This window comes from Anarhichas minor, unplaced genomic scaffold (assembly GCF_050575085.1).
Source record: "Anarhichas minor isolate MPS153535 unplaced genomic scaffold, ASM5057508v1 ptg000036l, whole genome shotgun sequence".
NCBI classification, from domain to species: Eukaryota; Metazoa; Chordata; class Actinopteri; order Perciformes; family Anarhichadidae; genus Anarhichas; species Anarhichas minor.
In genome coordinates, this window is record NW_027466482.1 from 1,297,249 (window position 1) to 1,324,734 (window position 27,486).

A 27,486-nucleotide genomic window follows, 5' to 3' on the forward strand; every position below is an offset into this window, starting at 1 on the left:
ATGTTTCAGGCTTGGAAGAAAAAAAAAAGTGGATTTAGTGACAATCAAAATACTTTCAAAGGTTTTCTTCAAAAAACTGGCTCAGGGCAGTTCAGTTTCATGATGTTTTCATTAGAACCTGATGATTACCCACCGTTACTGGTTTACGGTACATTCTCAGCCTTTTATGCTCTTAAAATACGTTTCAGGCTTGGAAGAGGCCAAAAGTGGATTTTGTGAAAGTCAACATAGTTTCAAGGATGTTCTTCAAAAAACTGGCTCAGGGCAGTTGATTTCATTGTTTCATGATGTTTTCATTAGAACCTGATGCGTAGCCACCTTTACTGGTTTAATGTAGCCTTTTATGCTCTTAAAATACGTTTCAGGCTTGGAAGAGGCCAAAAGTGGATTTTGTGAAAGTCAACATAGTTTCAAGGATGTTCTTCAAAAAACTGGCTCAGGGCAGTTGATTTCATTGTTTCATGATGTTTTCATTAGAACCTGATGCGTAGCCACCTTTACTGGTTTAATGTAGCCTTTTATGCTCTTAAAATACGTTTCAGGCTTGGAAGAGGCCAAAAGTGGATTTTGTGAAAGTAAACATAGTTTCAAAAAACTGGCTTAGGGCAGTGGATTTCACTGTTTCATGATGTTTTCATAACAACCTGCTTACCCATCTTTTCTGGTTTACGGTACATTCTCAGCCTTTTATGGTCTTAAAATACGTTTCAGGCTTGGAAGAGGCCAAAAGTGGATTTTGTGAAAGTCAACATAGTTTCAAGGATGTTCTTTAAAAAACTGGCTCAGGGCAGTTGATTTCACTGTTTCATGATGTTTTCATTACAACCTGCTCACCCACCTTTACTGGTTTTCGGTATATTCTCAGCCTTTTCTGCTGAATACGTTTCAGGCTTGGAAAAGGCCAAAAGTGGATTTTGTGAAAGTAAACATAGTTTCAAGGATGTTCTTCAAAAAACTGGCTCAGGGCAGTTCAGATTCATGATGTTTTCATTAGAACCTGATGATTACCCACCTTTACTGGTTTACGGTATATTCTCAGCCTTTTCTGCTCTTAAAATACGTTTGAGGCTTGGAAAAGGCCAAAAGTGGATTTTGTGAAAGTAAACATAGTTTCAAGGATGTTCTTCAAAACACTGGCTCAGGGCAGTTGATTTCATTGTTTCATGATGTTTTCATTAGAACCTGATGCGTACCTACCTTTACTGGTTTAATGTAGCCTTTTATGTTGTTAAAATACGTTTCAGGCTTGAAAGAGGCCAAAAGTGGATTTTGTGAAAGTAAACATAGTTTTAAAAAACTGGCTCAGGGCAGTTGATTTCACTGTTTCATTACAACCTGCTTACCCACCTTTACTGGTTTACGGTACATTCTAAGCCTTTTATGCTCTTAAAATACGTTTCAAGCTTGGAAGAGGCCAAAAGTGCATTTTCTGAAAGTCAACATAGTTTCAAAAAACTGGCTTAGGGCAGTTGATTTCACTGTTTCATGATGTTTTCGATAGAAACTGATTCTTACCCACCTTTACTGGTTTACGGTACATTCTCAGCCTTTTCTGCTCTTAAAATACGTTTCAGGCTTGGAAGAGGCCAAAAGTGGATTTTGTGAAAGTAAACATAGTTTCAAGGATGTTCTTCAAAACACTGGCTCAGGGCAGTTGATTTCATTGTTTCATGATGTTTTCATTAGAACCTGATGCGTACCCACCTTTACTGGTTTAATGTAGCCTTTTATGTTGTTTAAATACGTTTCAGGCTTGAAAGAGGCCAAAAGTGGATTTTGTGAAAGTCAACATAGTTTCAGAAAACTGGCTCAGGGCAGTTGATTTCACTGTTTCATGATGTTTTCATTACAACCTGCTCACCCACCTTTACTGGTTTACGGTATATTCTCAGCCTTTTCTGCTGAATACGTTTCAGGCTTGGAAAAGGCCAAAAGTGGATTTTGTGAAAGTAAACATAGTTTCAAGGATGTTCTTCAAAAAACTGGCTCAGGGCAGTTCAGTTTCATGATGTTTTCATTAGAACCTGATGATTACCCACCTTTACTGGTTTACGGTATATTCTCAGCCTTTTCTGCTCTTAAAATACGTTTGAGGCTTGGAAAAGGCCAAAAGTGGATTTTGTGAAAGTAAACATAGTTTCAAGGATGTTCTTCAAAACACTGGCTCAGGGCAGTTGATTTCATTGTTTCATGATGTTTTCATTAGAACCTGATGCGTACCTACCTTTACTGGTTTAATGTAGCCTTTTATGTTGTTAAAATACGTTTCAGGCTTGAAAGAGGCCAAAAGTGGATTTTGTGAAAGTAAACATAGTTTTAAAAAACTGGCTTAGGGCAGTGCATTTCACTCTTTCGTGATGTTTTCATTACAACCTGCTTACCCACCTTTACTGGTTTACGTTACATTCTAAGCCTTTTATGCTCTTAAAATACGTTTCAAGCTTGGAAGAGGCCAAAAGTGCATTTTCTGAAAGTCAACATAGTTTCAAAAAACTGGCTTAGGGCAGTTGATTTCACTGTTTCATGATGTTTTCGATAGAAACTGATTCTTACCCACCTTCACTGGTTTACGGTACATTCTCAGCCTTTTCTGCTCTTAAAATACGTTTCAGGCTTGGAAGAGGCCAAAAGTGGATTTTGTGAAAGTCAACATAGTTTCAGAAAACTGGCTCAGGGCAGTTGATTTCACTGTTTCATGATGTTTTCATTACAACCTGCTCACCCACCTTTACTGGTTTACGGTATATTCTCAGCCTTTTCTGCTCTTAAAATATGTTTCAGGCTTGGAAGAAAAAAAAAAGTGGATTTAGTGACAATCAAAATACTTTCAAAGGTTTTCTTCAAAAAACTGGCTCAGGGCAGTTCAGTTTCATGATGTTTTCATTAGAACCTGATGATTACCCACCTTTACTGGTTTACGGTACATTCTCAGCCTTTTCTGCTCTTAAAATACGTTTCAGGCTTGGAAGAGGCCAAAAGTGGATTTTGTGAAAGTAAACATAGTTTCAAGGATGTTCTTCAAAACACTGGCTCAGGGCAGTTGATTTCATTGTTTCATGATGTTTTCATTAGAACCTGATGCGTACCCACCTTTACTGGTTTAATGTAGCCTTTTATGTTGTTAAAATACGTTTCAGGCTTGAAAGAGGCCAAAAGTGGATTTTGTGAAAGTCAACATAGTTTCAGAAAACTGGCTCAGGGCAGTTGATTTCATTGTTTCATGATGTTTTCATTAGAACCTGATGCGTAGCCACCTTTACTGGTTTAATGTAGCCTTTTATACTCTTAAAATACGTTTCAGGCTTGGAAGAGGCCAAAAGTGGATTTTGTGAAAGTCAACATAGTTTCAAGGATGTTCTTCAAAAAACTGGCTCAGGGCAGTTCAGATTCATGATGTTTTCATTAGAACCTGATGATTACCCACCTTTACTGGTTTACGGTATATTCTCAGCCTTTTCTGCTCTTAAAATACGTTTGAGGCTTGGAAAAGGCCAAAAGTGGATTTTGTGAAAGTAAACATAGTTTCAAGGATGTTCTTCAAAACACTGGCTCAGGGCAGTTGATTTCATTGTTTCATGATGTTTTCATTAGAACCTGATGCGTACCTACCTTTACTGGTTTAATGTAGCCTTTTATGTTGTTAAAATACGTTTCAGGCTTGAAAGAGGCCAAAAGTGGATTTTGTGAAAGTAAACATAGTTTTAAAAAACTGGCTTAGGGCAGTGCATTTCACTCTTTCATGATGTTTTCATTACAACCTGCTTACCCAACTTTACTGGTTTACGGTACATTCTCAGCCTTTTATGCTCTTAAAATACGTTTCAAGCTTGGAAGAGGCCAAAAGTGGATTTTGTGAAAGTCAACATAGTTTCAGAAAACTGGCTCAGGGCAGTTGATTTCACTGTTTCATTACAACCTGCTTACCCACCTTTACTGGTTTACGGTACATTCTAAGCCTTTTATGCTCTTAAAATACGTTTCAAGCTTGGAAGAGGCCAAAAGTGCATTTTCTGAAAGTCAACATAGTTTCAAAAAACTGGCTTAGGGCAGTTGATTTCACTGTTTCATGATGTTTTCGATAGAAACTGATTCTTACCCACCTTTACTGGTTTACGGTACATTCTCAGCCTTTTCTGCTCTTAAAATACGTTTCAGGCTTGGAAGAGGCCAAAAGTGGATTTTGTGAAAGTAAACATAGTTTCAAGGATGTTCTTCAAAACACTGGCTCAGGGCAGTTGATTTCATTGTTTCATGATGTTTTCATTAGAACCTGATGCGTACCCACCTTTACTGGTTTAATGTAGCCTTTTATGTTGTTAAAATACATTTCAGGCTTGAAAGAGGCCAAAAGTGGATTTTGTGAAAGTCAACATAGTTTCAGAAAACTGGCTCAGGGCAGTTGATTTCACTGTTTCATGATGTTTTCATTACAACCTGCTCACCCACCTTTACTGGTTTACGGTATATTCTCAGCCTTTTCTGCTGAATACGTTTCAGGCTTGGAAAAGGCCAAAAGTGGATTTTGTGAAAGTAAACATAGTTTCAAGGATGTTCTTCAAAAAACTGGCTCAGGGCAGTTCAGTTTCATGATGTTTTCATTAGAACCTGATGATTACCCACCTTTACTGGTTTACGGTATATTCTCAGCCTTTTCTGCTCTTAAAATACGTTTGAGGCTTGGAAAAGGCCAAAAGTGGATTTTGTGAAAGTAAACATAGTTTCAAGGATGTTCTTCAAAACACTGGCTCAGGGCAGTTGATTTCATTGTTTCATGATGTTTTCATTAGAACCTGATGCGTACCTACCTTTACTGGTTTAATGTAGCCTTTTATGTTGTTAAAATACGTTTCAGGCTTGAAAGAGGCCAAAAGTGGATTTTGTGAAAGTAAACATAGTTTTAAAAAACTGGCTTAGGGCAGTGCATTTCACTCTTTCGTGATGTTTTCATTACAACCTGCTTACCCACCTTTACTGGTTTACGTTACATTCTAAGCCTTTTATGCTCTTAAAATACGTTTCAAGCTTGGAAGAGGCCAAAAGTGCATTTTCTGAAAGTCAACATAGTTTCAAAAAACTGGCTTAGGGCAGTTGATTTCACTGTTTCATGATGTTTTCGATAGAAACTGATTCTTACCCACCTTCACTGGTTTACGGTACATTCTCAGCCTTTTCTGCTCTTAAAATACGTTTCAGGCTTGGAAGAGGCCAAAAGTGGATTTTGTGAAAGTCAACATAGTTTCAGAAAACTGGCTCAGGGCAGTTGATTTCACTGTTTCATGATGTTTTCATTACAACCTGCTCACCCACCTTTACTGGTTTACGGTATATTCTCAGCCTTTTCTGCTCTTAAAATATGTTTCAGGCTTGGAAGAAAAAAAAAAGTGGATTTAGTGACAATCAAAATACTTTCAAAGGTTTTCTTCAAAAAACTGGCTCAGGGCAGTTCAGTTTCATGATGTTTTCATTAGAACCTGATGATTACCCACCGTTACTGGTTTACGGTACATTCTCAGCCTTTTATGCTCTTAAAATACGTTTCAGGCTTGGAAGAGGCCAAAAGTGGATTTTGTGAAAGTCAACATAGTTTCAAGGATGTTCTTCAAAAAACTGGCTCAGGGCAGTTGATTTCATTGTTTCATGATGTTTTCATTAGAACCTGATGCGTAGCCACCTTTACTGGTTTAATGTAGCCTTTTATGCTCTTAAAATACGTTTCAGGCTTGGAAGAGGCCAAAAGTGGATTTTGTGAAAGTAAACATAGTTTCAAAAAACTGGCTTAGGGCAGTGGATTTCACTGTTTCATGATGTTTTCATAACAACCTGCTTACCCATCTTTTCTGGTTTACGGTACATTCTCAGCCTTTTATGCTCTTAAAATACGTTTCAGGCTTGGAAGAGGCCAAAAGTGGATTTTGTGAAAGTCAACATAGTTTCAAGGATGTTCTTTAAAAAACTGGCTCAGGGCAGTTGATTTCACTGTTTCATGATGTTTTCATTACAACCTGCTCACCCACCTTTACTGGTTTACGGTACATTCTCAGCCTTTTCTGCTCTTAAAATACGTTTCAGGCTTGGAAAAGGCCAAAAGTGGATTTTGTGAAAGTAAACATAGTTTCAAGGATGTTCTTCAAAACACTGGCTCAGGGCAGTTGATTTCATTGTTTCATGATGTTTTCATTAGAACCTGATGCGTACCCACCTTTACTGGTTTAATGTAGCCTTTTATGTTCTTAAAATACGTTTCAGGCTTGGAAGAGGCCAAAAGTGGATTTTGTGAAAGTCAACATAGTTTCAAGGATGTTCTTCAAAAAACTGGCTCAGGGCAGTTCAGTTTCATGATGTTTTCATTAGAACCTGATGATTACCCACCTTTACTGGTTTACGGTACATTATCAGCCTTTTATGCTCTTAAAATACATTTCAGGCTTGGAAGAGGCCAAAAGTGGATTTTGTGAAAGTCAACATAGTGTCAAAAAACTGGCTCAGGTCAGTTGATTTCACTGTTTCATGATGTTTTCGATAGAAACTGATTCTTACACACCTTTATTGGTTTACGGTACATTCTTAGCCTTTTATGCTCTTAAAATACGTTTCAGGCTTGGAAGAAAAGAAAAAAAGTGGATTTTGTGACAGTCAAAATACATTCAAAGGTTTTCTTCAAAAAACTGGCTCAGGGCAGTTCAGTTTCATGATGTTTTCATTAGAACCTGATGATTACCCACCTTTACTGGTTTACGGTACATTCTCAGCCTTTTCTGCTCTTAAAATACGTTTCAGGCTTGGAAAAGGCCAAAAGTGGATTTTGTGAAAGTAAACAGAGTTTCAAAAAACTGGCTTAGGGCAGTGGATTTCACTGTTTCATGATGTTTTCATTACAACCTGCTTACCCACCTTTACTGGTTTACGGTACATTCTCAGCCTTTTATGCTCTTAAAATACGTTTCAGGCTTGGAAGAGGCCAAAAGTGGATTTTGTCAAAGTCAACATAGTTTCAAGGATGTTCTTTAAAAAACTGGCTCAGGGCAGTTGATTTCATTGTTTCATGATGTTTTCATTAGAACCTGATGCGTACCCACCTTTACTGGTTTAATGTAGCCTTTTATGTTCTTAAAATACATTTCAGCCTTGAAAGAGGCCAAAAGTGGATTTTGTGAAAGTAAACATAGTTTCAAGGATGTTCTTTAAAAAACTGGCTCAGGGCAGTTGATTTCATTGTTTCATGATGTTTTCATTAGAACCTGATGTGTACCCACCTTTACTGGTTTAATGTAGCCTTTTATGCTCTTAAAATATGTTTCAGGCTTGGAAGAAAAAAAAAAAGTGGATTTTGTGACAGTCAAAATACTTTCAAAGGTTTTCATCAAAAAACTGGCTCAGGGCAGTTCAGTTTCATGATGTTTTCATTAGAACCTGATGATTACCCACCTTTACTGGTTTACGGTACATTCTCAGCCTTTTATGTTCTTAAAATACGTTTCAGGCTTGGAAGAGGCCAAAAGTGGATTTTGTGAAAGTCAACATAGTTTCAAGGATGTTCTTCAAAAAACTGGCTCAGGGCAGTTGATTTCATTGTTTCATGATGTTTTCATTAGAACCTGATGCGTACCCACCTTTACTGGTTTAATGTAGCCTTTTATGCTCTTAAAATATGTTTCAGGCTTGGAAGAAAAAAAAAAAGTGGATTTTGTGACAGTCAAAATACTTTCAAAGGTTTTCATCAAAAAACTGGCTCAGGGCAGTTCAGTTTCATGATGTTTTCATTAGAACCTGATGATTACCCACCTTTACTGGTTTACGGTACATTCTCAGCCTTTTATGCTCTTAAAATACGTTTCAGGCTTGGAAGAGGCCAAAAGTGGATTTTGTGAAAGTCAACATAGTTTCAAGGATGTTCTTTAAAAAACTGGCTCAGGGCAGTTGATTTCATTGTTTCATGATGTTTTCATTAGAACCTGATGCGTACCCAACTTTACTGGTTTAATGTAGCCTTTTATGTTCTTAAAATACGTTTCAGGCTTGGAAGAGGCCAAAAGTGGATTTTGTGAAAGTCAACATAGTTTCAAGGATGTTCTTCAAAAAACTGGCTCAGGGCAGTTGATTTCATTGTTTCATGATGTTTTCATTAGAACCTGATGCGTACCCACCTTTACTGGTTTAATGTAGCCTTTTATGTTGTTAAAATACGTTTCATGCTTGAAAGAGGCCAAAAGTGGATTTTGTGAAAGTAAACAGAGTTTCAAAAAACTGGCTTAGGGCAGTGGATTTCACTCTTTCATGATGTTTTCATTACAACCTGCTTACCCACCTTTACTGGTTTACGGTACATTCTCAGCCTTTTATGCTCTTAAAATACGTTTCAGGCTTGGAAGAGGCCAAAAGTGGATTTTGTGAAAGTCAACATAGTTTCAAGGATGTTCTTTAAAAAACTGGCTCAGGGCAGTTGATTTCATTGTTTCATGATGTTTTCATTAGAACCTGATGCGTACCCACCTTTACTGGTTTAATGTAGCCTTTTATGCTCTTAAAATATGTTTCAGGCTTGGAAAAAGAAAAAAAAGTGGATTTTGTGACAGTCAAAATACTTTCAAAGGTTTTCATCAAAAAACTGGCTCAGGGCAGTTCAGTTTCATGATGTTTTCATTAGAACCTGATGATTACCCACCTTTACTGGTTTACGGTACAGTCTCAGCCTTTTCTGCTCTTAAAATACATTTCAGACTTGGAAGAGGCCAAAAGTGGATTTTGTGAAAGTCAACATAGTTTCAAGGATGTTCTTCAAAAAACTGGCTCAGGGCAGTTGATTTCATTGTTTCATGATGTTTTCATTAGAACCTGATGCGTACCCACCTTTACTGGTTTAATGTAGCCTTTTATGTTGTTAAAATACGTTTCATGCTTGAAAGAGGCCAAAAGTGGATTTTGTGAAAGTCAACATAGTTTCAAGGATGTTCTTCAAATAACTGGCTCAGGGCAGTTGATTTCATTGTTTCATGATGTTTTCATTAGAACCTGATGCGTACCCACCTTTACTGGTTTAATGTAGCCTTTTATGTTGTTAAAATACGTTTCATGCTTGAAAGAGGCCAAAAGTGGATTTTGTGAAAGTAAACAGAGTTTCAAAAAACTGGCTTAGGGCAGTGGATTTCACTGTTTCATGATGTTTTCATTAGAACCTGATGATTACCCACCTTTACTGGTTTACGGTACATTCTCAGCCTTTTCTGCTCTTAAAATACATTTCAGACTTGGAAGAGGCCAAAAGTGGATTTTGTGAAAGTCAACATAGTTTCAGAAAACTGGCTCAGGGCAGTTGATTTCACTGTTTCATGATGTTTTCATTACAACCTGCTTACCCACCTTTACTGGTTTACGGTACATTCTCAGCCTTTTCTGCTCTTAAAATACGTTTCAGGCTTGGAAGAGGCCAAAAGTGGATTTTGTGAAAGTAAACATAGTTTCAAGGATGTTCTTCAAAACACTGGCTCAGGGCAGTTGATTTCATTGTTTCATGATGTTTTCATTAGAACCTGATGCGTACCTTTACTGGTTTAATGTAGCCTTTGATGTTCTTAAAATACATTTCAGGCTTGGAAGAGGCCAAAAGTGGATTTTGTGAAAGTCAACATAGTTTCAAAGATTTTCTTCAAAAAACTGGCTCAGGGCAGTTGATTTCACTCTTTCATGATGTTTTCATTACAACATGCTTACCCACCTTTACTGGTTTAATGTAGCCTTTTATGTTCTTAAAATACGTTTCAGGCTTGGAAGAGGCCAAAAGTGGATTTTGTGAAAGTCAACATAGTTTCATGGATGTTCTTCAAAAAACTGGCTCAGGGCAGTTCAGTTTCATGATGTTTTCATTAGAACCTGATGATTACCCACCTTTACTGGTTTACGGTACATTATCAGCCTTTTATGCTCTTAAAATACGTTTGAGGCTTGGAAGAGGCCAAAAGTGGATTTTGTGAAAGTCAACATAATGTCAAAAAACTGGCTCAGGGCAGTTGATTTCACTGTTTCATGATGTTTTCGATAGAAACTGATGATGGTTTACGGTACATTCTCAGCCTTTTATGCTCTTAAAATACGTTTCAGGCTTGGAAAAGGCCAAAAGTGGATTTTGTGAAAGTAAACATAGTTTCAAGGATGTTCTTCAAAAAACTGGCTCAGGGCAGTTGATTTCACTCTTTCATGATGTTTTCATTACAACATGCTTACCCACCTTTACTGGTTTAATGTAGCCTTTTATGGTCTTAAAATACGTTTCAGGCTTGGAAGAGGCCAAAAGTGGATTTTGTGAAAGTCAACATAGTTTCAAGGATGTTCTTCAAAAAACTGTCTCAGGGCAGTTCAGTTTCATGATGTTTTCATTAGAACCTGATGATTACCTACCTTTACTGGTTTACGGTACATTCTCAGCCTTTTCTGCTCTTAAAATACGTTTCAGGCTTGGAAATGGCCAAAAGTGGATTTTGTGAAAGTAAACAGAGTTTCAAAAAACTGGCTTAGGGCAGTGGATTTCACTGTTTCATGATGTTTTCATTACAACCTGATACGTACCCACCTTTACTGGTTTAATGTAGCCTTTTATGTTCTTAAAATACATTTCAGCCTTGAAAGAGGCCAAAAGTGGATTTTGTGAAAGTAAACATAGTTTCAAGGATGTTCTTTAAAAAACTGGCTCAGGGCAGTTGATTTCATTGTTTCATGATGTTTTCATTAGAACCTGATGTGTACCCACCTTTACTGGTTTAATGTAGCCTTTTATGCTCTTAAAATATGTTTCAGGCTTGGAAGAAAAAAAAAAAGTGGATTTTGTGACAGTCAAAATACTTTCAAAGGTTTTCATCAAAAAACTGGCTCAGGGCAGTTCAGTTTCATGATGTTTTCATTAGAACCTGATGATTACCCACCTTTACTGGTTTACGGTACATTCTCAGCCTTTTCTGCTCTTAAAATACATTTCAGACTTGGAAGAGGCCAAAAGTGGATTTTGTGAAAGTCAACATAGTTTCAAGGATGTTCTTCAAAAAACTGGCTCAGGGCAGTTGATTTCATTGTTTCATGATGTTTTCATTAGAACCTGATGCGTACCCACCTTTACTGGTTTAATGTAGCCTTTTATGCTCTTAAAATATGTTTCAGGCTTGGAAGAAAAAAAAAAAGTGGATTTTGTGACAGTCAAAATACTTTCAAAGGTTTTCATCAAAAAACTGGCTCAGGGCAGTTCAGTTTCATGATGTTTTCATTAGAACCTGATGCGTACCCACCTTTACTGGTTTAATGTAGCCTTTTATGTTGTTAAAATACGTTTCATGCTTGAAAGAGGCCAAAAGTGGATTTTGTGAAAGTCAACATAGTTTCAAGGATGTTCTTTAAAAAACTGGCTCAGGGCAGTTGATTTCATTGTTTCATGATGTTTTCATTAGAACCTGATGCGTACCCACCTTTACTGGTTTAATGTAGCCTTTTATGTTGTTAAAATACGTTTCATGCTTGAAAGAGGCCAAAAGTGGATTTTGTGAAAGTAAACAGAGTTTCAAAAAACTGGCTTAGGGCAGTGGATTTCACTGTTTCATGATGTTTTCATTACAGCCTGCTTACCCACCTTTACTGGTTTACGGTACATTCTCAGCCTTTTATGCTCTTAAAATACGTTTCAGGCTTGGAAGAGGCCAAAAGTGGATTTTGTGAAAGTCAACATAGTTTCAAAGATTTTCTTCAAAAAACTGGCTCAGGGCAGTTGATTTCACTCTTTCATGATGTTTTCATTACAACCTGCTTACCCACCTTTACTGGTTTACGGTACATTCTCAGCCTTTTATGCTCTTAAAATACGTTTCAGGCTTGGAAGAGGCCAAAAGTGGATTTTGTGAAAGTCAACATAGTTTCAAGGATGTTCTTTAAAAAACTGGCTCAGGGCAGTTGATTTCATTGTTTCATGATGTTTTCATTAGAACCTGATGCGTACCCACCTTTACTGGTTTAATGTAGCCTTTTATGCTCTTAAAATATGTTTCAGGCTTGGAAAAAGAAAAAAAAGTGGATTTTGTGACAGTCAAAATACTTTCAAAGGTTTTCATCAAAAAACTGGCTCAGGGCAGTTCAGTTTCATGATGTTTTCATTAGAACCTGATGATTACCCACCTTTACTGGTTTACGGTACATTCTCAGCCTTTTCTGCTCTTAAAATACATTTCAGACTTGGAAGAGGCCAAAAGTGGATTTTGTGAAAGTAAACATAGTTTCAGAAAACTGGCTCAGGGCAGTTGATTTCACTGTTTCATGATGTTTTCATTACAACCTGCTTACCCACCTTTACTGGTTTACGGTACATTCTCAGCCTTTTATGCTCTTAAAATACGTTTCAGGCTTGGAAAAGGCCAAAAGTGGATTTTGTGAAAGTAAACATAGTTTCAAGGATGTTCTTCAAAACACTGGCTCAGGGCAGTTGATTTCATTGTTTCATGATGTTTTCATTAGAACCTGATGCGTACCTTTACTGGTTTAATGTAGCCTTTGATGTTCTTAAAATACATTTCAGGCTTGGAAGAGGCCAAAAGTGGATTTTGTGAAAGTAAACAGAGTTTCAAAAAACTGGCTTAGGGCAGTGGATTTCACTGTTTCATGATGTTTTCATTACAGCCTGCTTACCCACCTTTACTGGTTTACGGTACATTCTCAGCCTTTTATGCTCTTAAAATACGTTTCAGGCTTGGAAGAGGCCAAAAGTGGATTTTGTGAAAGTCAACATAGTTTCAAAGATTTTCTTCAAAAAACTGGCTCAGGGCAGTTGATTTCACTCTTTCATGATGTTTTCATTACAACCTGCTTACCCACCTTTACTGGTTTACGGTACATTCTCAGCCTTTTATGCTCTTAAAATACGTTTCAGGCTTGGAAGAGGCCAAAAGTGGATTTTGTGAAAGTCAACATAGTTTCAAGGATGTTCTTTAAAAAACTGGCTCAGGGCAGTTGATTTCATTGTTTCATGATGTTTTCATTAGAACCTGATGCGTACCCACCTTTACTGGTTTAATGTAGCCTTTTATGCTCTTAAAATATGTTTCAGGCTTGGAAAAAGAAAAAAAAGTGGATTTTGTGACAGTCAAAATACTTTCAAAGGTTTTCATCAAAAAACTGGCTCAGGGCAGTTCAGTTTCATGATGTTTTCATTAGAACCTGATGATTACCCACCTTTACTGGTTTACGGTACATTCTCAGCCTTTTCTGCTCTTAAAATACATTTCAGACTTGGAAGAGGCCAAAAGTGGATTTTGTGAAAGTAAACATAGTTTCAGAAAACTGGCTCAGGGCAGTTGATTTCACTGTTTCATGATGTTTTCATTACAACCTGCTTACCCACCTTTACTGGTTTACGGTACATTCTCAGCCTTTTATGCTCTTAAAATACGTTTCAGGCTTGGAAAAGGCCAAAAGTGGATTTTGTGAAAGTAAACATAGTTTCAAGGATGTTCTTCAAAACACTGGCTCAGGGCAGTTGATTTCATTGTTTCATGATGTTTTCATTAGAACCTGATGCGTACCTTTACTGGTTTAATGTAGCCTTTGATGTTCTTAAAATACATTTCAGGCTTGGAAGAGGCCAAAAGTGGATTTTGTGAAAAAAACATAGTTTCAAAGATTTTCTTCAAAAAACTGGCTCAGGGCAGTTGATTTCACTCTTTCATGATGTTTTCATTACAACCTGCTTACCCACCTTTACTGGTTTACGGTACATTCTCAGCCTTTTCTGCTCTTAAAATACGTTTCAGGCTTGGAAAAGGCCAAAAGTGGATTTTGTGAAAGTCAACATAGTGTCAAAAAACTGGCTCAGGTCAGTTGATTTCAATGTTTCATGATGTTTTCGATAGAAACTGATTCTTACACACCTTTATTGGTTTACGGTACATTCTTAGCCTTTTATGCTCTTAAAATACATTTCAGGCTTGGAAGAAAAGAAAAAAAGTGGATTTTGTGACAGTCAAAATACATTCAAAGGTTTTCTTCAAAAAACTGGCTCAGGGCAGTTCAGTTTCATGATGTTTTCATTAGAACCTGATGCGTACCTTTACTGGTTTAATGTAGCCTTTTATGTTCTTAAAATACATTTCAGGCTTGGAAGAGGCCAAAAGTGGATTTTGTGAAAAAAACATAGTTTCAAAGATTTTCTTCAAAAAACTGGCTCAGGGCAGTTGATTTCACTCTTTCATGATGTTTTCATTACAACATGCTTACCCACCTTTACTGGTTTAATGTAGCCTTTTCTGCTCTTAAATTACGTTGCAGGCTTGGAAGAGGCCAAAAGTGGATTTTGTGAAAAAAACATAGTTTCAAAGATTTTCTTCAAAAAACTTCCTCAAGACAGTTGATTTCACAGTCTGATGTCATGTTCATGAATATCTGCAGCTTTCAGCACTTTCCTGCCTAGAGATGCATTTTCACTTTTTATGCTCTTAAAAGACGTTTCAGGCAGAGAGGAGGCCAAAAGTTGATTTTGTGAAAGTAAACATAGTTTCAAAGATTTTTGTGCAGTATAGCGCTTCTGCCTCCTCATTGTGCTGCCTGTCTCTCTCTAAAATGTGAAATGCCCCAACACCTGTGAGAAAAGACCTATTTTTTTATTGTCATAACCATTGCTTGACCCCACACATCAAACATCCAAGATCAAAGATGTTTTGGAAAGCAGTATGGTGTGACAACTTGCCTCATTGAGCCACTTTGTGCTGCGGGGTCTTTTTGACCCCAGAGGACAACAGAAGTTATTCAATTCAATAAATCACCGTTAATTCAATCAAATTACCTCAAATTAATTTTAATCATGAAGAGCATAGTATCGAACGCCCCCCATTATTTTCAGACCATTTGATGAATAAAAAACATATTTTGACAGCAAAATATTTCTTCAGGACAACACAAGGGCTAGAGATGCATTTTCACTTTGTATGCTCTTAAAAGACATTTCAAGCAGAGAGGAGGCCAAAAGTGGATTGTGTGAAAGCAAACAGTTTCAAAGATTTTCTTCAAAAAAGTGGATTTTGTTAAAGTAAACATAGTTTCAAAGATTTTCTTCTAAAAAGTGGATTTTGTGAAAGTAAACAGTTTAAAAGATTTTCCTCAAAAAAGTGGATTTTGTGAAAGTAAACATAGTTTCAAGGATGTTCTTCAAAAAACTGGCTCAGGGCAGTTCAGTTTCATGATGTTTTCATTAGAACCTGATGATTACCCACCTTTACTGATTTACGGTACATTCTCAGCCTTTTATGCTCTTAAAATACGTTTCAGGCTTGGAAGAGGCCAAAAGTGCATTTTCTGAAAGTCAACATAGTTTCAAAAAACTGGCTTAGGGCAGTTGATTTCACTGTTTCATGATGTTTTCGATAGAAACTGATTCTAACCCACCTTTACTGGTTTACGGTACATTCTCAGCCTTTTCTGCTCTTAAAATACGTTTCAGGCTTGGAAGAGGCCAAAAGTGGATTTTGTGAAAGTAAACATAGTTTCAAGGATGTTCTTCAAAACACTGGCTCAGGGCAGTTGATTTCATTGTTTCATGATGTTTTCATTAGAACCTGATGATTACCCACCTTTACTGATTTACGGTACATTCTCAGCCTTTTATGCTCTTAAAATACGTTTCAGGCTTGGAAGAGGCCAAAAGTGCATTTTCTGAAAGTCAACATAGTTTCAGAAAACTGGCTCAGGGCAGTTGATTTCACTGTTTCATGATGTTTTCATTACAACCTGCTCACCCACCTTTACTGGTTTACGGTATATTCTCAGCCTTTTCTGCTGAATACGTTTCAGGCTTGGAAAAGGCCAAAAGTGGATTTTGTGAAAGTAAACATAGTTTCAAGGATGTTCTTCAAAAAACTGGCTCAGGGCAGTTCAGTTTCATGATGTTTTCATTAGAACCTGATGATTACCCACCTTTACTGGTTTACGGTATATTCTCAGCCTTTTCTGCTGAATACGTTTCAGGCTTGGAAAAGGCCAAAAGTGGATTTTGTGAAAGTAAACATAGTTTCAAGGATGTTCTTCAAAACACTGGCTCAGGGCAGTTGATTTCATTGTTTCATGATGTTTTCATTAGAACCTGATGCGTACCTACCTTTACTGGTTTAATGTAGCCTTTTATGTTGTTAAAATACGTTTCAGGCTTGAAAGAGGCCAAAAGTGGATTTTGTGAAAGTAAACATAGTTTTAAAAAACTGGCTTAGGGCAGTGCATTTCACTCTTTCATGATGTTTTCATTACAACCTGCTTACCCACCTTTACTGGTTTACGGTACATTCTCAGCCTTTTATGCTCTTAAAATACGTTTCAAGCTTGGAAGAGGCCAAAAGTGGATTTTGTGAAAGTCAACATAGTTTCAGAAAACTGGCTCAGGGCAGTTGATTTTACTGTTTCATTATAACCTGCTTACCCACCTTTACTGGTTTACGGTACATTATCAGCCTTTTATGCTCTTAAAATACGTTTCAAGCTTGGAAGAGGCCAAAAGTGCATTTTCTGAGAGTCAACATAGTTTCAAGGATGTTCTTTAAAAAACTGGCTCAGGTCAGTTGATTTCACTGTTTCATGATGTTTTCGATAGAAACTGATTCTTACCCACCTTTACTGGTTTACGGTACATTCTCAGCCTTTTCTGCTCTTAAAATACGTTTCAGGCTTGGAAGAGGCCAAAAGTGGATTTTGTGAAAGTAAACATAGTTTCAAGGATGTTCTTCAAAACACTGGCTCAGGGCAGTTGATTTCATTGTTTCATGATGTTTTCATTAGAACCTGATGCGTACCCACCTTTACTGGTTTAATGTAGCCTTTTATGTTGTTAAAATACGTTTCAGGCTTGAAAGAGGCCAAAAGTGGATTTTGTGAAAGTCAACATAGTTTCAGAAAACTGGCTCAGGGCAGTTGATTTCACTGTTTCATGATGTTTTCATTACAACCTGCTCACCCACCTTTACTGGTTTACGGTATATTCTCAGCCTTTTCTGCTCTTAAAATACGTTTCAGGCTTGGAAAAGGCCAAAAGTGGATTTTGTGAAAGTCAACATAGTTTCAGAAAACTGGCTCAGGGCAGTTGATTTCACTGTTTCATGATGTTTTCATTACAACCTGCTCACCCACCTTTACTGGTTTACGGTATATTCTCAGCCTTTTCTGCTCTTAAAATACGTTTCAGGCTTGGAAAAGGCCAAAAGTGGATTTTGTGAAAGTCAACATAGTTTCAGAAAACTGGCTCAGGGCAGTTGATTTCACTGTTTCATGATGTTTTCATTACAACCTGCTCACCCACCTTTACTGGTTTACGGTATATTCTCAGCCTTTTATGCTCTTAAAATATGTTTCAGGCTTGGAAGAAAAAAAAAAGTGGATTTAGTGACAATCAAAATACTTTCAAAGGTTTTCTTCAAAAAACTGGCTCAGGGCAGTTCAGTTTCATGATGTTTTCATTAGAACCTGATGATTACCCACCGTTACTGGTTTACGGTACATTCTCAGCCTTTTCTGCTCTTAAAATACGTTTCAGGCTTGGAAGAGGCCAAAAGTGGATTTTGTGAAAGTAAACATAGTTTCAAGGATGTTCTTCAAAACACTGGCTCAGGGCAGTTGATTTCATTGTTTCATGATGTTTTCATTAGAACCTGATGCGTACCCACCTTTACTGGTTTAATGTAGCCTTTTATGTTGTTAAAATACGTTTCAGGCTTGAAAGAGGCCAAAAGTGGATTTTGTGAAAGTCAACATAGTTTCAGAAAACTGGCTCAGGGCAGTTGATTTCACTGTTTCATGATGTTTTCATTACAACCTGCTCACCCACCTTTACTGGTTTACGGTATATTCTCAGCCTTTTCTGCTCTTAAAATACGTTTCAGGCTTGGAAAAGGCCAAAAGTGGATTTTGTGAAAGTCAACATAGTTTCAGAAAACTGGCTCAGGGCAGTTGATTTCACTGTTTCATGATGTTTTCATTACAACCTGCTCACCCACCTTTACTGGTTTACGGTATATTCTCAGCCTTTTATGCTCTTAAAATATGTTTCAGGCTTGGAAGAAAAAAAAAAGTGGATTTAGTGACAATCAAAATACTTTCAAAGGTTTTCTTCAAAAAACTGGCTCAGGGCAGTTCAGTTTCATGATGTTTTCATTAGAACCTGATGATTACCCACCGTTACTGGTTTACGGTACATTCTCAGCCTTTTATGCTATTAAAATACGTTTCAGGCTTGGAAGAGGCCAAAAGTGGATTTTGTGAAAGTCAACATAGTTTCAAGGATGTTCTTCAAAAAACTGGCTCAGGGCAGTTGATTTCATTGTTTCATGATGTTTTCATTAGAACCTGATGCGTACCCACCTTTACTGGTTTAATGTAGCCTTTTATGTTGTTAAAATACGTTTCATGCTTGAAAGAGGCCAAAAGTGGATTTTGTGAAAGTAAACAGAGTTTCAAAAAACTGGCTTAGGGCAGTGGATTTCACTGTTTCATGATGTTTTCATTACAACCTGCTTACCCACCTTTACTGGTTTACGGTACATTCTCAGCCTTTTATGCTCTTAAAATACGTTTCAGGCTTGGAAGAGGCCAAAAGTGGATTTTGTGAAAGTCAACATAGTTTCAAGGATGTTCTTTAAAAAACTGGCTCAGGGCAGTTGATTTCATTGTTTCATGATGTTTTCATTAGAACCTGATGCGTACCCACCTTTACTGGTTTAATGTAGCCTTTTATGCTCTTAAAATATGTTTCAGGCTTGGAAAAAGAAAAAAAAGTGGATTTTGTGACAGTCAAAATACTTTCAAAGGTTTTCATCAAAAAACTGGCTCAGGGCAGTTCAGTTTCATGATGTTTTCATTAGAACCTGATGATTACCCACCTTTACTGGTTTACGGTACAGTCTCAGCCTTTTCTGCTATTAAAATACATTTCAGACTTGGAAGAGGCCAAAAGTGGATTTTGTGAAAGTCAACATAGTTTCAAGGATGTTCTTCAAAAAACTGGCTCAGGGCAGTTGATTTCATTGTTTCATGATGTTTTCATTAGAACCTGATGCGTACCCACCTTTACTGGTTTAATGTAGCCTTTTATGTTGTTAAAATACGTTTCATGCTTGAAAGAGGCCAAAAGTGGATTTTGTGAAAGTCAACATAGTTTCAAAGATGTTCTTCAAATAACTGGCTCAGGGCAGTTGATTTCATTGTTTCATGATGTTTTCATTAGAACCTGATGCGTACCCACCTTTACTGGTTTAATGTAGCCTTTTATGTTGTTAAAATACGTTTCAGGCTTGGAAGAGGCCAAAAGTGGATTTTGTGAAAGTCAACATAGTTTCAAGGATGTTCTTCAAAAAACTGGCTCAGGGCAGTTCAGTTTCATGATGTTTTCATTAGAACCTGATGATTACCCACCTTTACTGGTTTACGGTACATTATCAGCCTTTTATGCTCTTAAAATACATTTCAGGCTTGGAAGAGGCCAAAAGTGGATTTTGTGAAAGTCAACATAATGTCAAAAAACTGGCTCAGGGCAGTTGATTTCACTGTTTCATGATGTTTTCGATAGAAACTGATTCTTACACACCTTTATTGGTTTACGGTACATTCTCAGCCTTTTCTGCTCTTAAAATACGTTTCAGGCTTGGAAAAGGCCAAAAGTGGATTTTGTGAAAGTAAACATAGTTTCAAGGATGTTCTTCAAAACACTGGCTCAGGGCAGTTGATTTAATTGTTTCATGATGTTTTCATTAGAACCTGATGCGTACCTTTACTGGTTTAATGTAGCCTTTTATGTTCTTAAAATACATTTCAGGCTTGGAAGAGGCCAAAAGTGGATTTTGTGAAAGTAAGCATAGTTTCAAAGATTTTCTTCAAAAAACTACGTCAGCACAGTTGATTTCACAGTCTGATGTCATGTTCATGAATATCTGCAGCTTTCAGCACTTTCCTGCCTAGAGATGCATTTTCACTTTTTATGCTCTTAAAAGACGTTTCAGGCAGAGAGGAGGCCAAAAGTTGATTTTGTGAAAGTAAGCATAGTTTCAAAGATTTTCTTCAAAAAACTACGTCAGCACAGTTGATTTCACAGTCTGATGTCATGTTCATGAATATCTGCAGCTTTCAGCACTTTCCTGCCTAGAGATGCATTTTCACTTTTTATGCTCTTAAAAGACGTTTCAGGCAGAGAGGAGGCCAAAAGTTGATTTTGTGAAAGTAAGCATAGTTTCAAAGATTTTCTTCAAAAAACTTCCTCAAGACAGTTGATTTCACAGTCTGATGTCATGTTCATGAATATCTGCAGCTTTCAGCACTTTCCTGCCTAGAGATGCATTTTCACTTTTTATGCTCTTAAAAGACGTTTCAGGCAGAGAGGAGGCCAAAAGTTGATTTTGTGAAAGTAAGCATAGTTTCAAAGATTTTCTTCAAAAAACTACGTCAGCACAGTTGATTTCACAGTCTGATGTCATGTTCATGAATATCTGCAGATTTCAGCACTTTCCTGCCTAGAGATGCATTTTCACTTTTTATGCTCTTTAAAGACGTTTCAGGCAGAGAGGAGGCCAAAAGTTGATTTTGTGAAAGTAAGCATAGTTTCAAAGATTTTCTTCAAAAAACTTCCTCAAGACAGTTGATTTCACAGTCTGATGTCATGTTCATGAATATCTGCAGCTTTCAGCACTTTCCTGCCTAGAGATGCATTTTCACTTTTTATGCTCTTAAAAGACGTTTCAGGCAGAGGAGGCCAAAAGTTGATTTTGTGAAAGTAAGCATAGTTTCAAAGATTTTCTTCAAAAAACTTCGTCAAGACAGTTGATTTCACAGTCTGATGTCATGTTCATGAATATCTGCAGCTTTCAGCACTTTCCTGCCTAGAGATGCATTTTCACTTTTTATGCTCTTAAAAGACGTTTCAGGCAGAGAGGAGGCCAAAAGTTGATTTTGTGAAAGTAAGCATAGTTTCAAAGATTTTCTTCAAAAAACTACGTCAGCACAGTTGATTTCACAGTCTGATGTCATGTTCATGAATATCTGCAGATTTCAGCACTTTCCTGCCTAGAGATGCATTTTCACTTTTTATGCTCTTTAAAGACGTTTCAGGCAGAGAGGAGGCCAAAAGTTGATTTTGTGAAAGTAAGCATAGTTTCAAAGATTTTCTTCAAAAAACTTCCTCAAGACAGTTGATTTCACAGTCTGATGTCATGTTCATGAATATCTGCAGCTTTCAGCACTTTCCTGCCTAGAGATGCATTTTCACTTTTTATGCTCTTAAAAGACGTTTCAGGCAGAGAGGAGGCCAAAAGTTGATTTTGTGAAAGTAAGCATAGTTTCAAAGATTTTCTTCAAAAAACTTCGTCAAGACAGTTGATTTCACAGTCTGATGTCATGTTCATGAATATCTGCAGCTTTCAGCACTTTCCTGCCTAGAGATGCATTTTCACTTTTTATGCTCTTAAAAGACGTTTCAGGCAGAGAGGAGGCCAAAAGTTGATTTTGTGAAAGTAAGCATAGTTTCAAAGATTTTCTTCAAAAAACTACGTCAGCACAGTTGATTTCACAGTCTGATGTCATGTTCATGAATATCTGCAGATTTCAGCACTTTCCTGCCTAGAGATGCATTTTCACTTTTTATGCTCTTTAAAGACGTTTCAGGCAGAGAGGAGGCCAAAAGTTGATTTTGTGAAAGTAAGCATAGTTTCAAAGATTTTCTTCAAAAAACTTCCTCAAGACAGTTGATTTCACAGTCTGATGTCATGTTCATGAATATCTGCAGCTTTCAGCACTTTCCTGCCTAGAGATGCATTTTCACTTTTTATGCTCTTAAAAGACGTTTCAGGCAGAGAGGAGGCCAAAAGTTGATTTTGTGAAAGTAAGCATAGTTTCAAAGATTTTCTTCAAAAAAATTCATCAACACAGTTGATTTCACAGTCTGATGTCATGTTCATGAATATCTGCAGCTTTCAGCACTTTCCTGCCTAGAGATGCATTTTCACTTTTTATGCTCTTAAAAGACGTTTCAGGCAGAGAGGAGGCCAAAAGTTGATTTTGTGAAAGTAAGCATAGTTTCAAAGATTTTCTTCAAAAAACTTCCTCAAGACAGTTGATTTCACAGTCTGATGTCATGTTCATGAATATCTGCAGCTTTCAGCACTTTCCTGCCTAGAGATGCATTTTCACTTTTTATGCTCTTAAAAGACGTTTCAGGCAGAGAGGAGGCCAAAAGTTGATTTTGTGAAAGTAAGCATAGTTTCAAAGATTTTCTTCAAAAAAATTCATCAACACAGTTGATTTCACAGTCTGATGTCATGTTCATGAATATCTGCAGCTTTCAGCACTTTCCTGCCTAGAGATGCATTTTCACTTTTTATGCTCTTAAAAGACGTTTCAGGCAGAGAGGAGGCCAAAAGTTGATTTTGTGAAAGTAAGCATAGTTTCAAAGATTTTCTTCAAAAAACTTCCTCAAGACAGTTGATTTCACAGTCTGATGTCATGTTCATGAATATCTGCAGCTTTCAGCACTTTCCTGCCTAGAGATGCATTTTCACTTTTTATGCTCTTAAAAGACGTTTCAGGCAGAGAGGAGGCCAAAAGTTGATTTTGTGAAAGTAAGCATAGTTTCAAAGATTTTCTTCAAAAAAATTCATCAACACAGTTGATTTCAGTCTGATGTCATGTTCATGAATATCTGCAGCTTTCAGCACTTTCCTGCCTAGAGATGCATTTTCACTTTTTATGCTCTTAAAAGACGTTTCAGGCAGAGAGGAGGCCAAAAGTTGATTTTGTGAAAGTAAGCATAGTTTCAAAGATTTTCTTCAAAAAACTTCCTCAAGACAGTTGATTTCACAGTCTGATGTCATGTTCATGAATATCTGCAGCTTTCAGCACTTTCCTGCCTAGAGATGCATTTTCACTTTTTATGCTCTTAAAAGACGTTTCAGGCAGAGAGGAGGCCAAAAGTTGATTTTGTGAAAGTAAGCATAGTTTCAAAGATTTTCTTCAAAAAACTACGTCAGCACAGTTGATTTAACAGTCTGATGTCATGTTCATGAATATCTGCAGCTTTCAGCACTTTCCTGCCTAGAGATGCATTTTCACTTTTTATGCTCTTAAAAGACGTTTCAGGCAGAGGAGGCCAAAAGTTGATTTTGTGAAAGTAAGCATAGTTTCAAAGATTTTCTTCAAAAAACTACGTCAGCACAGTTGATTTCACAGTCTGATGTCATGTTCATGAATATCTGCAGCTTTCAGCACTTTCCTGCCTAGAGATGCATTTTCACTTTTTATGCTCTTAAAAGACGTTTCAGGCAGAGAGGAGGCCAAAAGTTGATTTTGTGAAAGTAAGCATAGTTTCAAAGATTTTCTTCAAAAAACTTCCTCAAGACAGTTGATTTCACAGTCTGATGTCATGTTCATGAATATCTGCAGCTTTCAGCACTTTCCTGCCTAGAGATGCATTTTCACTTTTTATGCTCTTAAAAGACGTTTCAGGCAGAGAGGAGGCCAAAAGTTGATTTTGTGAAAGTAAGCATAGTTTCAAAGATTTTCTTCAAAAAACTACGTCAGCACAGTTGATTTCACAGTCTGATGTCATGTTCATGAATATCTGCAGCTTTCAGCACTTTCCTGCCTAGAGATGCATTTTCACTTTTTATGCTCTTAAAAGACGTTTCAGGCAGAGAGGAGGCCAAAAGTTGATTTTGTGAAAGTAAGCATAGTTTCAAAGATTTTCTTCAAAAAACTTCCTCAAGACAGTTGATTTCACAGTCTGATGTCATGTTCATGAATATCTGCAGCTTTCAGCACTTTCCTGCCTAGAGATGCATTTTCACTTTTTATGCTCTTAAAAGACGTTTCAGGCAGAGAGGAGGCCAAAAGTTGATTTTGTGAAAGTAAGCATAGTTTCAAAGATTTTCTTCAAAAAACTACGTCAGAACAGTTGATTTAACAGTCTGATGTCATGTTCATGAATATCTGCAGCTTTCAGCACTTTCCTGCCTAGAGATGCATTTTCACTTTTTATGCTCTTAAAAGACGTTTCAGGCAGAGAGGAGGCCAAAAGTTGATTTTGTGAAAGTAAGCATAGTTTCAAAGATTTTCTTCAAAAAACTTCCTCAAGACAGTTGATTTCACAGTCTGATGTCATGTTCATGAATATCTGCAGCTTTCAGCACTTTCCTGCCTAGAGATGCATTTTCACTTTTTATGCTCTTAAAAGACGTTTCAGGCAGAGAGGAGGCCAAAAGTTGATTTTGTGAAAGTAAGCATAGTTTCAAAGATTTTCTTCAAAAAACTACGTCAGCACAGTTGATTTCACAGTCTGATGTCATGTTCATGAATATCTGCAGCTTTCAGCACTTTCCTGCCTAGAGATGCATTTTCACTTTTTATGCTCTTAAAAGACGTTTCAGGCAGAGAGGAGGCCAAAAGTTGATTTTGTGAAAGTAAGCATAGTTTCAAAGATTTTCTTCAAAAAACTTCCTCAAGACAGTTGATTTCACAGTCTGATGTCATGTTCATGAATATCTGCAGCTTTCAGCACTTTCCTGCCTAGAGATGCATTTTCACTTTTTATGCTCTTAAAAGACGTTTCAGGCAGAGAGGAGGCCAAAAGTTGATTTTGTGAAAGTAAGCATAGTTTCAAAGATTTTCTTCAAAAAACTACGTCAGAACAGTTGATTTAACAGTCTGATGTCATGTTCATGAATATCTGCAGCTTTCAGCACTTTCCTGCCTAGAGATGCATTTTCACTTTTTATGCTCTTAAAAGACGTTTCAGGCAGAGAGGAGGCCAAAAGTTGATTTTGTGAAAGTAAGCATAGTTTCAAAGATTTTCTTCAAAAAACTTCCTCAAGACAGTTGATTTCACAGTCTGATGTCATGTTCATGAATATCTGCAGCTTTCAGCACTTTCCTGCCTAGAGATGCATTTTCACTTTTTATGCTCTTAAAAGACGTTTCAGGCAGAGAGGAGGCCAAAAGTTGATTTTGTGAAAGTAAGCATAGTTTCAAAGATTTTCTTCAAAAAACTTCCTCAAGACAGTTGATTTCACAGTCTGATGTCATGTTCATGAATATCTGCAGCTTTCAGCACTTTCCTGCCTAGAGATGCATTTTCACTTTTTATGCTCTTAAAAGACGTTTCAGGCAGAGAGGAGGCCAAAAGTTGATTTTGTGAAAGTAAGCATAGTTTCAAAGATTTTCTTCAAAAAAATTCATCAACACAGTTGATTTCACAGTCTGATGTCATGTTCATGAATATCTGCAGCTTTCAGCACTTTCCTGCCTAGAGATGCATTTTCACTTTTTATGCTCTTAAAAGACGTTTCAGGCAGAGAGGAGGCCAAAAGTTGATTTTGTGAAAGTAAGCATAGTTTCAAAGATTTTCTTCAAAAAACTACGTCAGAACAGTTGATTTAACAGTCTGATGTCATGTTCATGAATATCTGCAGCTTTCAGCACTTTCCTGCCTAGAGATGCATTTTCACTTTTTATGCTCTTAAAAGACGTTTCAGGCAGAGAGGAGGCCAAAAGTTGATTTTGTGAAAGTAAGCATAGTTTCAAAGATTTTCTTCAAAAAACTACGTCAGCACAGTTGATTTCACAGTCTGATGTCATGTTCATGAATATCTGCAGCTTTCAGCACTTTCCTGCCTAGAGATGCATTTTCACTTTTTATGCTCTTAAAAGACGTTTCAGGCAGAGAGGAGGCCAAAAGTTGATTTTGTGAAAGTAAGCATAGTTTCAAAGATTTTCTTCAAAAAACTTCCTCAAGACAGTTGATTTCACAGTCTGATGTCATGTTCATGAATATCTGCAGCTTTCAGCACTTTCCTGCCTAGAGATGCATTTTCACTTTTTATGCTCTTAAAAGACGTTTCAGGCAGAGAGGAGGCCAAAAGTTGATTTTGTGAAAGTAAGCATAGTTTCAAAGATTTTCTTCAAAAAAATTCATCAACACAGTTGATTTCACAGTCTGATGTCATGTTCATGAATATCTGCAGCTTTCAGCACTTTCCTGCCTAGAGATGCATTTTCACTTTTTATGCTCTTAAAAGACGTTTCAGGCAGAGAGGAGGCCAAAAGTTGATTTTGTGAAAGTAAGCATAGTTTCAAAGATTTTCTTCAAAAAACTACGTCAGCACAGTTGATTTCACAGTCTGATGTCATGTTCATGAATATCTGCAGCTTTCAGCACTTTCCTGCCTAGAGATGCATTTTCACTTTTTATGCTCTTAAAAGACGTTTCAGGCAGAGAGGAGGCCAAAAGTTGATTTTGTGAAAGTAAGCATAGTTTCAAAGATTTTCTTCAAAAAACTTCCTCAAGACAGTTGATTTCACAGTCTGATGTCATGTTCATGAATATCTGCAGCTTTCAGCACTTTCCTGCCTAGAGATGCATTTTCACTTTTTATGCTCTTAAAAGACGTTTCAGGCAGAGAGGAGGCCAAAAGTTGATTTTGTGAAAGTAAGCATAGTTTCAAAGATTTTCTTCAAAAAACTTCCTCAAGACAGTTGATTTCACAGTCTGATGTCATGTTCATGAATATCTGCAGCTTTCAGCACTTTCCTGCCTAGAGATGCATTTTCACTTTTTATGCTCTTAAAAGACGTTTCAGGCAGAGAGGAGGCCAAAAGTTGATTTTGTGAAAGTAAGCATAGTTTCAAAGATTTTCTTCAAAAAACTTCCTCAAGACAGTTGATTTCACAGTCTGATGTCATGTTCATGAATATCTGCAGCTTTCAGCACTTTCCTGCCTAGAGATGCATTTTCACTTTTTATGCTCTTAAAAGACGTTTCAGGCAGAGAGGAGGCCAAAAGTTGATTTTGTGAAAGTAAGCATAGTTTCAAAGATTTTCTTCAAAAAACTGGCTCAGGACAGTTGATTTCACAGTTTCATGATGTTTTCGATAGAAACTGATTCTTACACACCTTTATTGGTTCACGGTACATTCTTAGCCTTTTATGCTCTTAAAATATGTTTCAGGCTTGGAAGAAAAAAAAAAGTGGATTTAGTGACAATCAAAATACTTTCAAAGGTTTTCTTCAAAAAACTGGCTCAGGGCAGTTCAGTTTCATGATGTTTTCATTAGAACCTGATGATTACCCACCGTTACTGGTTTACGGTACATTCTCAGCCTTTTCTGCTCTTAAAATACGTTTCAGACTTGGAAGAGGCCAAAAGTGGATTTTGTGAAAGTCAACATAGTTTCAGAAAACTGGCTCAGGGCAGTTGATTTCACTGTTTCATGATGTTTTCATTACAACCTGCTTACCCACCTTTACTGGTTTACGGTACATTCTCAGCCTTTTATGCTCTTAAAATACGTTTCAGGCTTGGAAAAGGCCAAAAGTGGATTTTGTGAAAGTAAACATAGTTTCAAGGATGTTCTTCAAAACACTGGCTCAGGGCAATTGATTTCATTGTTTCATGATGTTTTCATTAGAACCTGATGCGTACCTACCTTTACTGGTAGCCTTTTATGTTGTTAAAA